Here is a 21,757-nt window from a genome sequence, read left to right as displayed (position 1 = left end):
GGCTGCTGGGGGTGGGGGTGGGCGTGGGATAGCAGGTCTTCTCCTGGAGGGCCTCAGGCGGGGTTTGTTGGGACATCGGAAGAGGAAGCTGGACCAGCTCCAGGTCCAGCTGAATCACTCAGAGGGTCTGAGAGCCAAGGCCTGACCCCCGCCCCACTCACATCAGTGTGGCAGCTCCTGGCAGGGGAGCCTGCAGCTTGCCACAGCCCTGGCCCAGCCTGCCCACTACTGCTCACCAGCAGCGAGTCTTATCAGACAGGAAAAAGGCAGCCTGGGCCAAGTCCCTGTCTCTGGCCCCCTGCCCTACCTTCCTCCTGAGACAGGTCGGTGAGGGTCAAAGGAAGAAGGGGAAGTGCTTTGGAGCCTGGCAGTGAAAAGATCTCTTGAGCCAGAGTGGGAAGTACTGAGTTCAGATCATGTTCTGCTACCAGGTTACTACTACTTTCTGTATCTCAGTTTCCTTATCTGTAAAATGAAAGGCGTAGATCAGATGACCCCTAAAGTGCATCTCTGCATGCCTGCTGGGCATTGGTCCCAGGCCCCCCATCCTAAGGAGCTCATGGTGGGCTCCTCCTGCTTTGCACCAGGGGCAACTACATCCGGCATCTGCCCTTTTTGCTGTACTCCCCTTCCCCCTCCAGATGGTGCTGTCCAGTGTTGTGCCAGCCAGCTGCGATCCAAGAACACCTTGGACCTTATTGGCCCTGCTCTGTCCTCCGTCAATAAGCAGTTAGTAAGCCCCTTCAGTGTGCCAGGCACTGTGTTTGGTGCTCAGGATGCTAATACAAAGAATGAAACAGTCACTCCTGGTGGAGACAAGTACCTATGGAATCGTGTATGTCCTAAATGTCTTCCAATCATCTCCCCTCCACAAAGCTGCCCTGCCCTGGCATCATGACCCAGGCAGGGGTGCCGGGACTCCCCTCCTGCTTCCTCGGCAGGCCCCCACACCAGGGTCTGAAACCCTGGACACAGAGAGGGCTCAAGACCTGAGTGGACAGTGGATCCCAGCCTTCCTAGATGGGTAAAGAGCAGAAGTGAATTCATTCAGGCAGAGCTAGGACCAGGGGAAGGGTCTTTGCTTCCGTAAGCTGTTCCTCTGGCTCTGGTTCTCTGTCTCTGTATCTCTGTCTTTCTTTCTGTCTCTATCTCCCTGTCTCTGTCTCTCTTCGTCTCTCAATCTCTCTGTCTCTCTGCTGTTCTTTCTGTCTCTTGTGTCTCTGCTACTGAGGTCAATGACAGCCCAGGCCCTCCAGGGTAAGCAGCAGCTTCCCTTTCCTGGTGTCTCCTTCTGCTCTGTCCTCTTTGTTCGACAGTGTGGGCTCGGGCGGAGCACCGCCTTTGGGCTCCCTGACTGCCTGACTTCCTGCCTCTGGACTCCCCCTAAGCTCCACAGCCCCCAAACTCATTCTGCTCCATGTTCCCTGTGGGCTCGAGAAGTGGGGGCCCCCACCCCAGCATCAGGAAGGGCTACTTTTCCTGGGCTGATTTGCACTTTCTCTGCCCACATCCATACGGTCAGTCTCTACAGGAGTCCCGGTCCACTCTGTCCGCACTGAGACATCTCCCCCGCCTCGGATGCCAAGGACCCCACACCGAGCTCATTGTCTTTGTTACCCCGCCATATAAGAGAGAACAGCCCCCCCCCCCGTTTTGTGATTTCAGTGAATGACCCTGTTGTTCCCTGGGCTCCTGACTCTGGGTCATGTCTGCTCCCTCCCTCCCTCTTGCCCCTCCAACCTCACCAAAACCTTCACAATGTCACAGGACCCAGAGCTGAAAGGGACTTTAGAGACGTGCTCATTTTATAGGGGGAAGCAGCGAGCCCAGGGTCACACCGGAAGTGGGCAGACAAGGAATTCCAGCTCCGAGTCCTCGGGACCATCCGACTGCAGGGCTCCGAAGTCCTATTGACTCGTCTTTTACGAGGTCTCTCCGACGTGATCCTTCCCCTACGCCAGCTGAGGCCACACCCCGTCCCCTTGCCAGAGCCCCGACCTAGTCTCCCTGAATCCAGTCTCTCCACTCCCAATCTGACGCTGGGCTAATCCTCCTAAAATAGTCCTTTGGGCGGCTCACCTGGTCAAACACCTGCTGTGGTTCCCAAATACCTTCAGGACAGTCTGCCTTCTAGCTGCCCTCCCGCCTTCTCTCCTCTCCCTCCTCTTCAGCTCCTTTTCACTCCCGCACTGGAATATAAGTTCCCTGAAGGTAGGCACTGACTTTCTGCTTATTTTCGTATTGCCATGCTTGGAAAGTGAGGCCCACAGGAAGTGCTTAGGTAGTGCCTGTTACTTGACTCGGCACAGCGGCTCTCTGCCTCGGCCAGGCCCCCTCCGCGAAGGAGTCAGCCGGGACTCCTCGGCCCTCTCGCTCGTCTCTGATGCCAAGTGTCCGCCAAAGCCTAGCTCGGTCGGGAAGCCTTCCGTGCCCGGCTCTTTTCTTTGGCCCCAGCGATGACCATAGCTGCTGCCTTAGTTGAGTTGTGCGTCCTGGGCATCCCAACCTTCAGATCCGTTGTACCGGATGACTCTTTCCTGTGGAAGATTCCTCTCCTGTGGGCTCCTCACCCCCTGCGCCCAAAGGCTAGGGCTTCTCCCTAGGCCCAGAATGGAAGGTAGCCAGTTGGGACACTCCACTGTGTAAAATCCTCATCCTCATTCAGATGGGGAAACTGGAGGCAGGGGAACCAGGGAGTGGAGGAAGTGACCCAGTGCCACAAAATGAGCTGGCAGTGGAGCCTAGAAGCCATCCCTCCCGGTCCTCAACCAGGATGCTCCTTGCTGGCTGCACCCTCTGCCACAGTTTTCACAGGCTGTCCCGTGGTGCCTTACCCCGGGGAAAGTGCATGGGAATCCATCGCTGCCTCCTCCCAGCTGGCCTGCCCACTCCTGGGATCCCCACCCCAACACCCTCCTGGGTCTGGCCTGAGAGTGTGGGGAGAGGCCCCACGGAGGACCCTTTGGGCTGCCGCGCTGCCAGGGAGGCCCCAGCAGGTCCTTGTCACCAAAGATACTAGATGGAACGATTGATTATGCAGGAGAATTCTTACATTTGGACTCCACTAATTATTCTCTTGGGGAAAGAAATGCCGGTTAATTATGATAATGGAGTTGGGGCAAAATATGTCATGAGTCTGACAGACCCCAGCCTGGGGCAGAAGGCTTCAAAAGCAGACCCTGATCCTGGAGGGGAAGGCCTCCCTTCCTGCCCCAGACTGATCAGCACAAAGGAGCCTGGAGTGCCCTCTCTGAATCCCCCTCCCCCATGATCTAATGCCCCGAGTTAGATAAGCACAGAGCACACATCAGAAAAGGAAAGAGAGCAAAGGAGAAGGGGGGAGAGAGATGGGGAGAGGAAAGAGAAGAGAGGGAGGTGGAGGACAGAGAGGGAGAGAAAGGGAGAGAGGAAGCAGGGGGGGAAGAGACAAGGACAGAGACAAAGAGAGGCAGGGAGAGGAAGGAGAAAGAAAGAAAGAAAGAAAGAAAGAAAGAAAGAAAGAAAGAAAGAAAGAAAGAAAGAAAGAAAGAAAGAAAGAAAGAAAGAAAGAAAGAAAGAAAGAAAGAAAGAAAGAAAGGAAGGAAGAGAGAGAGAGAGAGAGAGAGAGAGAGAGAGAGAGAAAGAAAGAAAGAAAGAAAGAAAGAAAGAAAGAAAGAAAGAAAGAAAGATGGAGGGATGAAAAGAAGGAGGGAGGGAGAGGAAGAGACAAAGGGAGAGAGGCAGAGGCCCAGGCAGCCAGAGACAGAGACAGACAAGAGACAGAGACAGAGGCCCAGGCAGTCAGAGACAGACAGAGGCAGAGAGACAGAGACAGAGACCCAGGCTGCCAGAGTGAGGCTCCACACACTTCAGCTGTGGTGCTGCCAGAGCCATGGGGGAGGCGCAGGCTACAACTCTGGCCCTTTTCCCTCTGGGCCCAAGGCCAAGGCGCTGTCGGGCAGTAACCGCACAAACAGTTCTGCTTCAAAAAAATTTGCTTTTGTTGCACTAATAAATCTCCTCCTGGATCCCTGCTCTGGGCTCTGGGCTTTCCTCCTTTCTGACAAAATAAATAGCTGGAGGGTTCCTGGGGAGCCTGTTTGCCCAAAACCAGTTAAAATGGGGACTTCGCAGAAGGCCGTTGGTTGGTAGCCCTCGTTCTTTGCAGGCCTCTGGGCAGAAGGGAGAGCCTCGGGCCTGTAGGCCTCAGGGGCCGGGCCTGTAGGCCTCAGGGGCCAGGCCAGGGCCGGGAGCTCGGCCTCTCTGCTGCCTTCCTCCCCCCCTCCCCCCATCAGCCACCTCTTCATCTTTGTTCTCTGCCTTTCTTCCCTCCCTCTCTCCTCGTCTCTCCTCTCGCTCCCCTTGTTCCAAAGCACATTTTTTCTGTCTCTCCTCTCCTCTCTCCCTCCTTGTCTATCTCTGCAGTTCTGTCTGTATCCCACTCCCCCTCTCTCAGCTGGACACAAAGAGGCACCCGAGCCCATGAGCACACGTGCGCGCGCGCGCACACACACACACACACACACACACACACACACACACACACACACACTCCCTGTGTGGCATTTGCCACCCTTCCCTGGTGCTCTGGGCAGCTCTGATCAGCTGAGTGCCCTCCAAACCCTCCTCATGGTCACCAGAGCCAGTGCAGTGAGTGAAAGGAGGTGGTCCCCCCACTCTGGCTCCTAAACAGCAGCAGTGACTTGGACAATCACGTGTCGGACATAAAGACACTGCCCCAATCCTAGAAGTGACTCAGAGTCTCTGTATTCGTGGCCAGCAGACCTTTTCCTGAAGCCTCCAGGACATGGGACAGGTCTTGCGTCTTCATTCTGTTAGGTCGGTTAGAGCTGACTGCCCGTTCTAGGTCTCATTGTGGACCTGCTGGACAAAGAACCTTTCTCTTTTTCTTTCTTGTTCCTGAGGTTTCTGGTGGAGGTTACTTCATACCCTTTGGGTTACCAATAGACCCTAATGGGGATGCCTCAGCCACCTTCTAGGTGTAGGGAGGACGACGGTACCAAACCATACGCTGTCCTGGTTAGACCTGTGTTTTCTGACGGGGGGATGGGGTGGGGGAGTGCTGGGGCCAGGCAAGCTTCCCTGATGGGAGATAATGTGATCGGTGATTCCAGAGCTTCATCCCAGAAGGGAGCAGCGGGCAGGCTGGAGGCACAAGGGGGCTGTGGGAAGAGAAGAAGAAAAGCGTGCACGAGGCGAGTACTTGGGCCCCACGGCAGCCCACTTGCCCAAGAACAGTCCAGGGAGTACAAGAATCCCAGACAGTCCAGGATGGGCCCCTGCCCCGAGATCTACTTCAACCTTCACTTCTAGTGATGGACAGCACCACCTGGGACTGTGGATTATCAAACATTTGGCCTTGGGGGAAAATGGACTTCCTGCCCCCATCACCCAGCCTCTAACGGCCCATTCGTGAGGCCAGGACATCTGGTGCGAAATCGAGCAAATCGCCCAGATGCTTTTCAGACGATGCCAACCCTCCAGATACTTGGCCCCATCCCATAAATCGACATGGTGCTGATGGCCTGTCCAGGCTGCCTCAGCCATGTCTTTCCCCTTCCACCCAGATGTTCTGGTGCTGCAGAGACCCATGGCCATGGGGAGTGGGGAGGCTGGGAGGCATATCTGGCCATCAATGTGTCCTGAGGCAGGGCTGAAGGACTGACAGCCACTAGCCAGGCTTCGAGGCAGAAGGATGGCATCTGATGGCAGTCAGGCTAGCCGAGCCTTCTTCCCACAGCACTACTTATCCTTCCACTGAAGATATCCATAGGATGGATGGACAGATAGATGGACAGAAGGATGGACAGAGGGTGCCTCGCCTGACCCCAAAGCCCATGGGTGTGGGACTGTCTCCTCACTGGTGGAGATCAATGCCCACAGGGAAGGGCTCAGGAATAGATGCCAGAGTGTATCTAAGTTCCCTGGCCTTTCTCCTCTATTCCTGAAAGTCATGACAGCTAGCCATACTGAACCTCTGCTTAACTGTGTGCGCTGGGCAACACACACTGATGGTCTGTGCCGTGTGTACATACCTGGAAAGGCAGAGGTGCACAGGTACCTCACAGTGAATGTGGGGAAGGTGGAGAAAGGTGGTCCCAGAGGGCGCTGGGCTCATTGCCGTCAAACTCCCTGAAGTTACTAGCACCAGGCTCCTTCCAAAGCAAGGCTGAGCTAAATGTGTCTCTGAGCTGCCTTGGGCACTTGGCATCGTCTTCCTAGATTTCTGGATTCGGGGCTTAGGCACAGCTATTCCCAAGGCCAGTGGGAAGTCTCCAACGCCCCGCCCAACAAATGGCTCATTCCCTGTGGCCCTAAGGGAGGGAAGCGAGAGGATGGCTAAGTGCTCTGGGCCTTCTGGACCATACCAAGGCAGGATGATACGCGGTGTGGACCTGTCCCAAGCCACTGGGCAGTGAGGAGGCAGAAGGAGCGCCAGGCCCGCGGGCTGAGAGTTCAGAGAATCCCACTGAGTGCGCCCTCAACAGAACCAGGAAGACGCAGCGGCTGACAAGGAGGAGTGCTGGTCCCTGGGGAGTGGCTGAGGAGGCGTGTCACAGGCTGTAAGCTGGCCCCACCCCCGGGAATCATCTCTCTTCCAGTCCAAAGCAAAGTCACGAATGCACTAATCAACGAAGAAGAATGAATTGATCCACTGGCAGGCTTTTATCAAGAGCCTTCTGCGCTCCAGGCACTGTCTCCAGGGGGGGGATGCCAAGGGAAAAGTCAGGCCGTCGCTGACCCTCAGGGAGCTTACCTTCTAATGGAGGAGATGCCGTGTCCAGATGACATGCCCAGGATGAAGTCAAGGGAGTTTGGGGAGAGGGGGCACTGGGGCCGTTGGGGGCAGCAAGAGAGACTTCCTAGAGGAGGTGGCAGGAGAGGGGAAGTTTTGAGGGGATGGAGGATTTGCCAGGCACTGTGCTGGGCAGTGGCAATATAAGGTTGTTTTTAGAATAGCCCCTGCCCCCAAGGAGCTTATGTGCCAGGCTCTGTGATTGGCAATGAGAACAGAAACATCAAACCAGAAATAGTCCCTGCCCTCAGGGAGCTTACACTCTCTTGGGGGTACAGTGTGTGCACAGAGATGTGCATGCATGATCTTTTCAAAGTAATGGCTGCCTTTTTATTTGTGGCCCACTATTTAGCTCAGTGCATACATTAGGTGCTTAATAAATGTTTTTCTTCCTAATAATTCATATTTCTATATTTTTTCAATTATCCAGCATCTATTTTTCCCTCCCTTCATCTTCCCCACCCCATTTGAAAAAGAAAAAAGAAAAACAAATTCCCTCCCAGAGGTCCAATATGCCTCCTGCATCTTCTTCAATGGGAAAACCCATTGCTCTCTGTTCGGAATGACTGGGGGCTCAGGAAAGAGGAGCTAGTCTGGGAATTGGGATGAGTTCCTCCCACCGACCTCTTTGGAAATAATGCGGCTCAGCCTCTGATCTGAGGCCCTGGAGCCAGAGGGGACCCAGCGTCCCCAGGCTGACTCATTCACTCCACTCCATCGTTAGTGGGCGCTCTGCCCCAGTCAGCCCAGTTGGGTCACTGTGTCCATTAAGGAAGAACATACACAAGCTGGCCAAGTCCAGAAGAGACCAGCTGAGATACTGAGATCAGGACCCACGATCCTAGATCCAGAGACAAAAGGACAATGGGCAGGCGAAAGGAGATCACGGACTCTGGGCTTTGCTTCCCAAAGAGATGAAGGGAACAAAATCTAGCCTTTGCAGACAGAAGCCCTGGGTTCAAATCTTCAGTCTGTTACTTACTGGCTATGTGACTTTGGGAGTGGCTCCTCTCACTTGTAAAGAAGGAGAGGGCTCCTCTGGGTTAGGATTCTAGGCACCCAGGACGGGTCCTGGATCCTTCCACATACTTAGCGTTTGAGCCCACTCAGAAGCCATCTGAAGGAGCCAGGGATGTTTAGCCCAGAAAAGACTGGAGGAGGAGGTGGGGGCAGGGACAAGGGTGGTCACCATCTACCCATCCAGCCTGGCTGTGCAGCCCCTCCAGGAAGAGTAGAGTCGGGGAGAAGCTGCAGAGGATGGCCTGTCTGGAGAAGAGCCTACGGCCCATTGGAGCCGACCAGCGATGGAAAGGGGACGTGGGACAGCGGGGCCTTGTCTGGAACGGTGTGGAAGATATTTTTGTGCTGGGAGAGGATGGGACTCCATGACCTCTAGGGACCCTCGCAGCTCTGGGTAGCTAGTTAACTGACATTTATACATCAATCACCATGTGCCAGGCATCACACCAAGCAGTTTACAATTATTACCTCATTTCAGCCGCACAACCACCCCACGAGGTAGGTGCTTTTACCACCTTATTTTGCAGATGAGGAAACTGAGGCAGACAGAGGTTAAATGACTTGCCAAGGGAGGCACAGCTTCTAAGTATCTGAGGATGGATTTGAACTTGGCCCATCTCACCGGTATATCATCCTCACTCGCCTCATATGCCTGTGCCTGGGCTCCGGGCCCCTCAGCAGGGGCCTCCCTCCTTCACCACCATGGTAAGTCTTCACAGGCTGCTGACTTGGTCTCTTGTCCTTGCTTCGGGTCTGCCTCCCTTTACAGCCCTTGGTTTGTCCAGAATTTGGGGGGGGGCTCTCTTGAGGACATAGGATGTAAGCCCTAGCAACCGTTCCCTTTTTTAGGGATGCTTCAGGGCTGGGAGCCACAGAGACAGCCGTCAGCCCCAGACACTTAACTCCACTCAAACATCGTGTCTTAGGGCCGTTAGCGTTGGCCCCGGGGAGCTGCGGCCCCCACCGTGAAAGTGCCTGCGTCTAAAAGGATGCCCCCCACTCCCAGACCTCCTCAGCCGCAAAGTTCTCACGGCTATTACCCAGAATCCCCTTCAGCCCCACAGGAAAGCCGCCAGCCCTGAAAGAGACAGGGCGACTTTCATCGGGCAGGGCTACGTTGTGGGCACAGCAGCTGCTTTGTGATAGGATTCAGACGCTGCTGATTCACAGCCACCTGTCGGGGCTGGGCAGGCGAAAGGAGATCACGGACTCTGGGCTTTGCTTCCCAAGGAGATGAAGGGAACAAAATCCAGCCTTTGCAGACAGAAGCCCTGGGTTCAAATCTTCAGTCTGTTACTTACTGGCTATGTGACTTTGGGAGTGGCTCCTCTCACTTGTAAAGAAGGAGAGGGCTTCTCTGGGTTAGGATTCTAGGCACCCAGGACGGGTCCTGGATCCTTCCACATACTTAGCGTTTGAGCCCACTCAGAATGTGCCGCCGCCGCTGCCGCTCCCGACCCCAGTCCTGTTCTCTCACACGTCCGGGCTTAGGAACAGGCTGCCCTCGCGTCTGGAACGTTCTCCCCGATCTACCCCGCCTCTTCGGAGCCCTGGGCCCCCTCCAGGTTGCCTAGCCTACCATGGGAAGCTGCCCATTATATGGCATTTCCAGCGAGGCCCTAATGAGCGTGAATGAGGAATCCCTGAGGTGGTATGAATTCGCATCCAGACCTCCACTTCAGGGGATTCATCCCCAGTGTGTGGAACAATGAGCAAGTGTCCTAGATTTGGAATTGGGTGTTTTTCTATCTGTACTTATAGCCCTCGAGCCCCCGTGAAGCCTGGCACATGCTAGGTGGCTAATTCATGCTTGCTCAGTTCACTTCATTTGAAGGCCTTGAATACCGCTGCTAGAGTGAGCGACCCTTCCTCACCCCTCCCCCTCCCACTGTCCTAGCCCTCCCCCTCTCCTCTGTGCTCACTGGGTCGCAGCTGGGGTTCTTGGTTTTTCTGTTACCTATATGCGTGTTTCAGCCTTCTCAGCAGATTTTAAGCTCCTCGGGGCAGGGTGCATCTCGTTTTAGCTTTGCATCCCCAGTACTTCTCCCGATGATTTGTGCACAGGAGGTGCTGAGTTAGGGGGTTTTGAACCGACTTGGGCCGTGGCCAGCTTAGGAAGCGATGCTATCCACGTGCCTCCGAGCCCCTCTAGCACCCCACCCCCAACCGTCGGCCCCAGTCAAGTCAATCAAAATCTCCTCGGTTGTTAATTCTGCCGCTTCAGCCGGGCTCTATGAGAAGCCCGTGGTCTCCCTCCTTGGGGCCCAGCAGAGCCTCTGGAGAAGAGGGTCCCCTTTGCAGATACATCCACGGCCCTTCCTCTCTTGATTGTGCTGTTCGCCTGGCCCACCAGGTTCCGCCCTGTGCCGGGCACCATTGCCCCCCCCCTCCATTTCCAGGGAAGACCGGCAACCTCACGGAGATGGTGCTACGTGAGACCCCTGTGTGCTCCACATCCTCAGGCCCAGACACGGAGGCCACGGACCATGCGCAATCCCCCCCCCCCCCGCAGCCCCAACCGCAGTGTCCCAGGGCTGTAGAGCCTGAGGAACCCTGGCAGGCATTCTCACTCCTCGGCTGCTCATGGGTTAATTTAAGCTCGAGTGGCATTAGACACAGGACGTGTGTGTGTGTGTGTGTGTGTGTGTGTGTGTGTGTGTGTGTGTGTTTCCTGCCATCCAAAGTCCATCGAGCCTGGAAAGGGCCGCCCTGCACAGCTGGAGGAAGCCACAGATTCTCACGCCTTGGGCCCACAGAGGACATTCCTGCCGCTATTCCGATCTGTAATGCTCTGGTGCATTAACTCGGAAACTGGGAACTCAATCTGGGTGTGGTGGGAATGGATGGTTTTTTCGACCACTTTCCGATTAAGGAGATAATGACGCACAACGGGAAATGCGGGTGTCAGGGCTGCCAATTCTGGATTGGTGCGCTATCAGAGGACCTCGTTAGCCTCCAGACTCTGGACTGCAGTGTCTCAGCTAGGCAAATGCTTTGGTTTTCTTCTAGTGAGAAAGAGAATCCCATCATCTACGGCCCACTGGTCCAATGGCCCTCAGGCCCGCACTTCTAACTCTGCTCCTAATTGCATCTGGCCCCAAGGATCACACTGAGCATAACTGACCAAGTTCCCCACGATTCCTTTGGGCAACGCTGAATTCTCCACCTGGCTGTCCACCACCCCTCCCTCCTGGCTTGTCCTTCACCGTCGCAGAATCTCTGAGCCAGGAGGCAACTTGAGGGCTGGACCAGTGTGTGACAGAGCTAAGGTCCCCAACAAATGGTCACCCAGTCTTTGTCTGAAAAGCCCTTGTGAGGGGCAGCCCAGCCTCTCAAGGCCGCCCATTTCAATCATAGCTGGTAATCATTGCCAGGAACTTTGCTGGCATCAAGCCTAAACCTGCCTCTTTGCAACTCCCAGCCATGGCGGCATTGCACCTCCTCCTTCGCTCTGGGGATGAGCAGGACAAGACTAACTCCTCTGGCTCAAGGCAGGCCACAGCCTCAGCTTTCTCCTTAGTATGTATTTACAGTGTGTCTTGCCTGTAGAAAACCAAAGTGTTGGTGTCACCTTCATCCATTGTCTCCATTTGAGCTCCAGATTCAAGTTCAAAATCTCTCACTTCAGTTCTTTCTTGGAGCACCTTAAGGAATTTTACATTTCTCCAGTTCAAAATGATATTTTAGTGTCAGTGGAGGATGTGTCCATAAGAGAAAGCAGTGACTTAATGGACTATAACAGTGCCGCATAGGCACATCAATCTTACATCTGCACGTGCTTTGATGTGGTATGACTCCCTCTTTGACTTGATGGCACACTCAGCTCTGTTCAGCAGAGATGCCAGTGGAGCTGAGACCCAGCAGAACCACAGCAGGCCTTTCCAAGAGGCCATGTTTGTATCAGTTGTTCTTGACGTGACTGTGTTGATTGATGTAGACATCAAATATTTTAGAACTATGTTTTATACGCTTTAGATTCGCCATCCATGACTACACCATGATCATGAAACCAAGTCCAAGACTTGGCAATAATCAGGAGAGCCACACTCTGGGAAGGTTTGTTTAACCATCATTGAATTGATAATGAATGGCCATTTGGGGGTACGTCTCTTTTGCTCCTCCACCAGTATATTGGTTTCTTTCAAATATAATAGATCTCCTTTTGAGATATAATTTTGAATGTTTTGCATAAAGTGTGTAAATTTAATTTGCTTACATTTGGAGGGTCATGGTGTTCTCATCTCTTTCTAATAAATATTTGACCTCTGGTGTTTATGACCTTATGACGTGGAGCAAGTCATGTAAACTCCCTGGCCCTCAGTTTCCTCATCTGTAAAATGAGGGGGAAGGTTGAACTACGTCTCAGAGGTCCCTTCCTGATCTCAATCAAAATCAGTATCACAATAGGCAAGCCCTTTTTAAAAGAAAGATGGCGGCAGGCTTTCCTGAGGAGAAGAACAAGGAAGGGCTTTGGTGGTAGAACTCATGTCCCTGCAAGGTATTTGCACTAAACCTTATGGCTCTCTTCTGGAGCCATCCGCCACTCTTTGGTTTTCAGCCTCGGTGGAGCCATTCTGTCTTTTGTTATACCAGTGGGACACACACTTGCTCTCTCTTTCACAGGGAATCAACTGAAACACTTGTGTTGAGTCAACTCTCTTGTGACTGTAGAGAAGACCTCCTGCATCCTTCTTCTTTTGTGATCCTCCCCTGTTTTCTGCGACATAGGTTTTGTTTCGTGTTGAAGTGTTCATTCTGTTCTTTGCTGTGATTCTTTACATTGCCTTACCCCTTTGGCTTTTACTTTTAATTATTGATGGATAAGGGAATCAGAACCCTGTTCTTTTTCATTGCCTTTTGTTGGGTAATAGGGTGTGGCTACTGCCCGGACGTGTGGAGACCGGATGTGTCCTTCCCACTCGGCCTTCTGCAGGGATTCCACAGCTTTCCCAAGCTGCTTTTCCCGTGATGCTATTTGATCCCTTCCCTGAAGAATATTCCTTACTAATCTGACCTTCTGCTGTTGGTCTTTCTCTTGGTAAGGGCTGCTGCATGTCCTTTTATGGACAAGTCCTGAAATCTTTTGACTCTCAGTCAAATGTGGGGGGAGAATAGGTTTGCTTATAATGATTATAGCAGATAGTAGCTTTTGACAATGATTTGGGCCCAGCTAGTCTCCTAGCTGGATTCATGGCATCGAATTCAAAAAGGACTATTGGAAATTCCATTCTCAGGATGCCCATCTCCCTTTCGAAATCACTTGGAACATCAGCATTATTTTTGCCTTGCATTTCATCATTCTGGAACACCTCTGGTATCTGTTTCTACTATTTCCTAGCAAAATTTGGTTCAGCCTGCTAGTCCACGACCCTTAAGGATGCATTTCTTCGTGGTTTCTAGGGGCCACGACCTTCTCTCGTAGCATTATCATGAACAGCTCTCTTCCTGTAAACAAAGCTGCACGACTTGCCCAATCGTTATTATTCATGTTATCCTGACCCTCTTACCTTGTTTGAAGGAGTTGAGATAGCAAATGGTCAGAGGACAAGACACCATCTTACAAGTCTTCTCTCATATTTAATGTTCTGTGGACTGCTGAACAGTAGATAAAAACGACAGCTTTTCTGACTGAGTCCAAGTCTTGGGAGTGAGCTCATCATCTGAAGGCTCCCAGGAAGCCTCTTGGAGATGGCTCTGTGGCAGAACCCTGGTGTGAACGTGTCCTTCATCTTGTTCTTTCATAACTTGTGGTCCTTCTGCCCGTCTCTAGAGTGTCACACCTGGTTTAGAGATTGTGAGTATTTTTGCACAACCACATCTATTTAAAATGGTGTTTTTGAGTCACTGTTGTGTCTGGCTGGTCGTGGGCAAGAGCTTGGTCTGTGATGATGCACAAGTCTCGGGATGGTGTAAGGGTTGAATTCTCATGGGTATTTTGTCAGCTGTATTGGAAGCAGGGTGAGTTGTCATGAAGAACATGGAGCTTCTGGTCTGGACACTTGACTGTATCTTTCTAAGCATTCAGTGACAGTGACTTTGTGCAGCTTGGACCATTTCATCTGCAAGAATCATAAAGTCTTAAGAATAGCCCTTCTGTGATTTCTGGCAGTGATAATACCGTTGTTGTTATTACTAATATGGGACTAATACTGGAATATTGTTGCTGCTAATATTTTTGCCACACAATTCAAGTTAACCTATTCAGAGCAGACAGACCAGCAGCCCCATGGCTTCCTGCATCTCTGCACCACCTCCCCAGTGAAAGACACAGCTTGGACCCAGATTCAGGGCAGCTTTCCAGTATGAGGCTCTGTGTACCTTTGCCCTCTCCCAGGACTGCCTCCAGGTGAGGCCAGCCCCTTGTGTCTCCAGACCATCTAAGGAGTACCTAGAGGTGTCCTCTTCCTCCTGGCCGGTCAGCTGCTTGTCTGCTCACAAGGTCTTCTCGCACACCGGAGCCTTTGGGACGTCCCAGGAGGGTTGGTGCGGTTGGCTAGGCCTCACCACGGAGATCAAGAAGAGGCAGGCCATCGTCTGTGGTCATTCCTTGGGAGGAGCTCTGCATTCCATCACTGCCTTCCTCCAGACTTGTCAGGCCCCTGCTCCCACGCGTTCCAAGGGTTAACGGTATCAGTGGCTTATTGCATTCAGCTCATTTGTCTGACATGAGCAGGCTTTGCTAGCGCCACCAAATTCCAGCATATTTGTGGCTGCCGTCAGATGGCCCTAGCTCCCCGGGATAGAAGCCATGGCAGCCTGGGGAAACATGTTCCATTGTTTTCGCCAGTTTCTGAGGAGCCAGATTGTACCCCACCCAGCAGGCTCTGGGATGTTGGTGTGTGGTAGTGGGGATGGGGAGTACAGGGCCTGGCTGGGCCTGGGAATCATTTGTGCACCCAGTTTGGTTCTCATCCTTTCTTTTATAGGAGAACTCTGGTCTCCTGTCTAGAAGCACCAGAGGGCTTAGTATGGGTATGGGCTGTGGGAGGGCCATGAGGACCCTCCCAAGGGCACAACTGCTAAGAGGGAGGCCCCAAAGGCTTAGAACAGGGGTGGGGAACCTGCGGCCTCGAGGCCTCTAGGTCCTCAAGTACAGCCCTTTGACTGAATTCAAACCTCCAGGTCCTCAGGTGTGGCCCTTTGACTGAATCCAAACCTCTAGGTCCTCAGGTGTGGCCCTTTGACTGAATCCAAACCTCTAGGTCCTCAGGTGTGGCCCTTTGACTGAATCCAAACCTCTAGGTCCTCAAGTTTTGTCCTTGATTCAGTCAAAGGGCTTCACTTAAGGGCCTAGAGGGCCACATGTGACCTCGAGACCACAAATTTCTTACCCCTGGCTTAGCACAAGGCAGTTGAAACTACCAATGAAGTCACAGTTGCAACCCTGAGTCTCTGAGCTAGAAGTGACGGTAGAGGCCAGTCCACACCTGAATAAGGATTCAGCCTCCCCCTCCCCAAGCAATGGACATCCATCCTCTGCTTTAGAACCTCTAGAGAGGGAGGGTCTGCTGCTCCCCCTGGGGGCAGCTCGGGCCGCTCGAGGGTGACTCTCCCTGATGGGAAGTTTCTCCTGACTTTGAGCCTCAACTGGCCCCTCCCCCACCCAAGTTCCAGCATTTGCTTTGGTTCTGACTCCTGGGACCAAACAAATGTTTAGACCTAGAACTTATGTCCAGGAAGTGTGGGGGGAAACCCTGTCCTCAGAAAGGAACCTCCAGTTTGGACCAAGGGAACAGCTCCCTACAATGGCCTCCCATGCCGGGGGTCCAGGGGGCCTCCTCCAGAGCTCACGTGCAGCATTAGGCCACAAAAGCCTGGGAGCAGACGTGGCTGTACAGGCCATCTCTCAGAACCTTGTGGCAACCCCACCCTCTCCCAGGTTCTCTGTGCAGCACACAGCCTGCTGGCCAGCAAAGCCTGCCAGACAAGCCACAGAGGGCAGCTTCTTCATCCCCCTCCCCCACAGGGGCAGAGATCCTCCTGGGCTGAGGAGTGACTGTTCTAACATGAAGAAGGCCTCCTTGTGGGTGCTGGCACTAAGGAAGGCTCCCAAAGAGCCCCTGACAGCTCAGGCACAATGAGGATCATTCCTAGAAGTCAATTGGCTTTCCTCAGTTTACCCTTTGGAGCTGATGCAGCCTAAAACCTGGCCTGGACTGTCTGTGAGCCTCCCTTTAGGGACTCAGCCCCAGGTTCCATGGCCATTTCTGGGCCCATTGCTAGAGCAGAATGCAGGGCATAGATTGGGGGAGGGAGAAGAGGATTCTATCTTGGTGGTATCACAAATGCCACATTCCTGCTCAGCCCCCCTCCAGGCTGCATGTGTTCCTCCACCTGTGCCCAGCTGCTGGTCTGTCCCCCCCCCACGGGTCCCCGCTGCCCCAGCTGTCAGTTCAGTAATACCACCCAGCCGCCCCAAACTCAGTCCCTGGGCCCAGCTGCCTGGGCCTCTATCTCCTCACCTGTCACTGACCGCCCCTCCTCCACCCTCTCAGCTGCCCTTCCCCCAGAGGCCACTCAGCTGGTAGCTCTCCTCTCCAACTGGGGCCCAACAGGTGTTCCCCAGAGTAAGATGAGGGCCGAGGAGACCCCAACTCCAGTGAGGCTTCCTGCAGTGGGGGGAGGGCTGGGCTTCTCCAGGGCTGCCCCCTTCCCTCACATTCCCAGAGGCAATAGTATAGTCAGGTGAGAAGGGTGGTTGGAGCTGGGATGTATGGTGCCCCACATTAAGCCACATGGGGTACTGGACTAGGAGAGATGTGTGGTGAGGAGGGCCCAGTCTGTGCTCCCCTCACTGGCTGATGAGAGGTCCTCTCAGGTCACACCCCTCACCTAGCCCAGACTGAATCCTCCCGCTGCCCCTGGAAAATCCAGAAAAGACATTCTCCTCAGTGCCCCCCCCCCATCTCCAGGGCTGGAGGCACCAGCCGATGTCAAAGACAATAGAAATTTTTCCGAGATAGTCCCCCAGAACATTCAGGCTGTCTCCAAAAGGAGGCCGCAGCACAGGGTGTCCCCCCATCCACGCAGGGGGGTTCTACCCTCAAATCCGTGACATCCAGCAAACGTCCAGAGAGCCTGCCTTGCACCGGGCACAGGGTGAGAGGGGGAAGCCAGAATAAGGGCGCCAGGGAGCCCACTTTGGGTACCAATCCGAAAGATGGGCTGGGATCCCAGGGAGCCGGGTGTGACAGGAGGTGTCGGGCCCCCAGCCTTGAGCTCCCTGCAGAGCTGTGAAGAAGAAGCCTTGATCGCCAGGCTGGTGCTGGGGCAGGGCGAGGGGAGGGGGAGCAGGGACCCAAAGAATGACTCTCACTCTGAGCACGAGGACTTTGCCCGCATCTCCTGCCTCTGACAGCGCCTGGTTCCAGTAAACTCCAAACCAGCGCTGCATGGCGTTCCGTGGGTTGTGTCGTCGTCGTCGTCACTGTTCCTGCTCATTTGGCGAACAGGAACAGAAAGCCAGGAGCCATTCTGGGGGCCAGGGCTGTCTGAGAGGAGTGGTGACGGTGCCCAAGGTGCCGCCGGGCAGTGCTTGAACCTCCCCCAGCGGCCCCCTCCCACCATGGTCGCCTTGGTCCCTCTGGCTTTTCCCGAAGTCTGACTCCCACCCACACTCACCATTTGCCACAATGCAGACCAGTAGTTGGACTCCCTGGCTCCAAAAGCAGCTGGGCAGACGTGGACAACATCTGCTCTGTGTAGAAACCACCCGGGCTTTCTCAAGGCCCAAGGTCCTCCAGAGTGGTTTCCCTTCTCTCCTCTGCTGCATGTGGCCAGACCATCTGAGAACCAAGGTGTGGAAGAAGATCTGGGGGCCAGGGAAGACCTGCCCCCAAGGAGTTTGAGTCCCAGTGAGCTGAGGAGATCAGCTGACATAGTCCTGGAGACCTCTCCTCCAAACTCCCTTGCATGCAACCCCCCTTCCCACGATCAAGTATGGCTCCCGCCCCCCATCTGGCCGCAAAACTCTTTTAACTCCCAGTTCCCATTCTGTCTCTGGGGTAGCTACGTAGCACAGTTGAAAGAGCTCTGGGCCTAGAGTTAGGAGGACCTGAGTTCAAATCCAGCTTCAGCCACTTGACATTTACTAGCTATGTGGCCCTGAGCCTGGCCTCCGACTGCCTCAGTTTCTTTGACTGTAAAATGGAAATAATAACAGCACCTACCTTCTAGGGCTGTTGTGAGCAGCAAATAAGATATGTGAAGTGCTTAACAATGCTTGGCCATATACAGTAGGTGCTTAATAAATGCTTATTCCTGCCCTTTACCCCTGGCAGATATGCAGGTGAGGTTCAAACTTAACCAAGCCTCTGAAAGGATGTCTCTCCAACCCTTGGGTCCAGCTGCCAGAGCCCCTGATAAAGGGGGGAGGGGCATTTCATGCTGACTATTTGAATAAACAGAGCAGGAGGAAAAGGAGCCATCTGTGGGCAGAAGGAATGCTGCTGCCCCTTCATTTTCTTTTTTTTGCTTTTTGGTAAGGCAATAGGGGTTAAGTGCCCATGGTCATACAGCTGGTAAATGTCAAGCGTCTGAGTCTGGATTTGAACTCAGGTCCTCCTGACTCTAGGGCCAGCGCTCTCCCCACTGCACCACCTAGCTGCCCCTTGGCCTTTCATTTCCGAATAGGACCACTGACCTCCTGGGTGGTGTCTCGACTCCTTCGTGATTTGGCTTAAAGTGAGGCCTTCCAACCAAGGAGGGAAAGCCTTCTCCGTCATTTCCCTTCAGTGGTGCCTGGTCCTTGGGTTGTGTCCTTCAGGGCCTCTAGGGATCCATGTAAATCTTCCCCCTTCAGGCTCGTGCCTCCCCTCTATTGAGTCTCCGTCATCCTGCATTTGTCCGTAGTCTCCCCAGGAGAGTGTGGGCTCCCTGAGGGCAGGGATCATCTTTTGCCTTTCTCTGTATCCCCCAGGCCTTAGTGCAGGGCCTGGCGTTAACACTGATTAAGCAATCGATGTTTATTGACAGACTAATGGATTCATTAAGTTCAGGTGATGGAATCACAGCTCACCTGAGAGGCGAGCTCAGAGCCCGGCAGGCAGCAGCTCAATTCGAGATGATAGTGAGATAAGACCGTGAAGAGAAAAGCTAATGCCCTGGGGACTGTGGGGAGGGGCTTCCAGAAATGAGGCAAGTCCACGTCCTCTGTCCTGGTCGCGCCTCTCCTGCACGCCCGTAGGTTCAGCTCAGAGCCTATAGTCCCCAGAGGACATAGAGGAGATGGGGAGGGCCCACAGGGGGGTTAGGATCAGCAACGTCTGCCTCAGGGCACAGTCAGGGAGCCTGGGTCTCCGGTGCCTGGGAGGTGGGGAGAGCTCAGGGGGCCAAACGTATGAGACTATCATGGCGGCTCCCCTGCCATGGGCCCATGCAAAGGAAAGCTCTGCCTACAGTGGGGTCAGAATGGGAGGCGGGAAGGGGACGAGCTCGGGCTCCTGCCTCCATCCCGAGCCCTCCGGCCTGTCTGACAGGCACGGCCAGGGGCAGAATCAGCGCCAAGTGTCTTTGGGCAAGTTTGGAAATCACAACAGCTGCACCAGATGCCCTGGGAGGTGTTGAGCAAACCTTACTCCAGCATGGGCCTCAGTTTACTCCTCCTTCTAATGGGGGGGTGGGGCTAGATGGCTTCTAAGGCTCCTCCAAGAATGAACAGATTGTGTTGGGAGTCCCTTCCCTCCTCTGGCATTCTAGGTTCTGTGTTCTAAGGCTCCTCCCAGCTCTGACTTTCCCTGTATGTATTCTAAGGGCCAGTTCAGCTTAGCAGCCTAAGTTCCATGTTCTAAGGCCCCTTCCAGCTCTGACATTCTAGGTTCTGTGTTCTAAGGCTCCTCCCAGCTCTGACTTTCCCTGTTTGTGTTCTAAGGGCCAGCTCAGCTTAGCAGCCTAAGTTCTATGTTCTAAGGCTACTTCTAAGTCTCTGTTCTAACATCCCTCCCAGCTTGGATATTCTGGGTTCCATGCTCTAAAGCACCTTCTAGCTCTGATTGTGTTCTAAGGTCCCTCCCACCTCAGACATGCTAGGTTCTCTGTTCTAAGGCTCCTCCAAGCTTCAGCTTTCCCTGTTGAGAGTTCTAAGGGCCATTTCAGCTCTGATGATCTAGGTTCAATGTTCTAAGGCCCTTTCTATCTCTGAGGCTACATCCGTCGTCTGTGTTCTATCTCTCTGAGCTCAGACATTCTAGTTTCTTCACTTAGTCCCCTCTCAGCTCTGACATCTGTGCCCCATGGCTCTAGTTTGGGTTCTCTGATGATCTGAGTCCTGGGCCTTGTTCTCCAAGGCTGGCCCTGGGGGGAGGCTGCTACAAGGACCTAGTTGGCTAGATCCAGCATCCCCCAAATCTGTTTCATCCTACTATGAAATCAGGAAAAGAGATTAAGGATGTGACAGGACATGGGCCTGAAGGTCTCCTCATCCCCACACAAAGGGCTGGCCTAAGCTGAGGCCCGTCCTGGGTGGGGTGAGCTTGGCCAGCCTTCCCTTCACCTTCCGATCATTGTGGCCTTTTCAGACACCCGGATGGATACCTTCCAGCCAGGCAGGCGTTCCCACAGCCCCTCCTCTCCCCATGGGACAGGCTGGCAATTGGAAGGTTTCCTAATGACCACTGTCCTAGAAAGAGTTGGATTTCAGAGAGTGAAGCTCAAGCCTCCCTCCTCCCTGCCCACCATAGACAGTACTGAGCTCCAGAAGCCTCCTGCATGGACAGGTTTGTTCCTGTCTCTCCAGAAATGCACCCCCAAAGGTACGTCCAGGGGCTTCGATGACCGAGGACGAGCCAGCTCCCTCTGCCTCCTCCAGCAAGGCTTGGCATTCACTCCAGAGAGGTCTGACAGAGGTGTGACCCACATCCCACTGCCCTCCCATCCCCACAGCTGGGCTGCTGCATGCAACCTTAGGATTGGAGGGGCCTCAGCTACTGCCTCAGAGTGGACTAGAGTCCCCTTTCAGAGCCCTCCTGCCAGTGGTGGTCCAGCCTCTGCCTGAGGCCCTCCAGGGAAGATGGAGCCTGCCATTCCTCAGATGGAGCCCAAATCCCCCTCTTTCAAAGCTTCCCCCAATGCTCCCAGTCCTGCCTTTTGGGGTGAAGACAGCGCCTTGGGTACCCCCAAGTGTTCTCTTCTCTGGGCTGCACCAGTGCCTTCAGCTGCCCCCTTGGGTAGCCCGCCAGCAGGCTCCCTGCCCTCGTCCCTGCCCTGGCCTTGGGCCTGACCAGAGACCCTACTTCGCTGCCCTTGTTCTCCAGGAGGCCTCTCCCAAGCCCTCGGGTTGGGCCCAAACACAGTGGTCCTTATTCTGTCTCCACTGCCTATTTGTGTATTCATGGTATAATCACTCATCTGCCCCAGCTCTATAGACTAGAAGCTCCCTGAGGCCAGGGATCGCTGTTCTTTGCTCTCTGGAGGCCTCACTCAGTGCCTGCATATAGTAAATGCTTAATAAATACTGAAGGTTTGGCAACCAGGTTGGAGACTAAGCCGGGATTCCCAGGAGGAAGGTGACTTGGCATTCTGCCTGGATGCTCAAGTTTGCTCAGCAGCACTTCTCTATGGCCCAGTAAGCAGACAGGAATCTCACAGATGACCTGGGCCTGCCCAAAGGAGGGCAGGGCCTCAGCCCTCAGCATGACTCCTCAGCCCTGTCAGAGGCAGGCTTACCAAACCTAGCCCACCCAGGGCCCCCAGACTGACTCCTCATCTCCAGTTCCCCATCCCAAGATCACACAGGTAGGAGCAGCTTGCATTTGGAGATAGCGTTTATGTAAGATTTGCCAAGGGTTTTCCATCCAGTGTCTTATCTTCTGGGCTGTCATCCACCCCTATCTTCCATATGAGTAAGGGGTGGGACACACAGCTGGCCTGCAGCAGCCAAGGTTCAGACTTCAGCTCCTGAATCCCAAGTGCTGCCTTCTCCTGGGCTCAGCCCACCCACAGCAC

General features: G+C 54.0%; 1 protein-coding gene across 2 annotated transcripts in view; it reads left to right on the top strand.

Moving 5' to 3' along the window:
* KCNQ1 (potassium voltage-gated channel subfamily Q member 1) overlaps positions 1-21,757 on the top strand; it is a 352,441-nt gene that overhangs the window by 285,825 nt on the left and 44,859 nt on the right. The window lies entirely within an intron of this gene.

The sequence above is a fragment of the Phascolarctos cinereus genome, unplaced genomic scaffold (assembly GCF_003287225.1).
Source record: "Phascolarctos cinereus isolate Bilbo 61053 unplaced genomic scaffold, phaCin_HiC Scaffold_9;HRSCAF=440, whole genome shotgun sequence".
NCBI lineage: Eukaryota > Metazoa > Chordata > Mammalia > Diprotodontia > Phascolarctidae > Phascolarctos > Phascolarctos cinereus.
The sequence above is the reverse complement of the archived record's forward strand: the minus strand, read 5'-3'. Positions and strand labels throughout refer to the sequence as shown.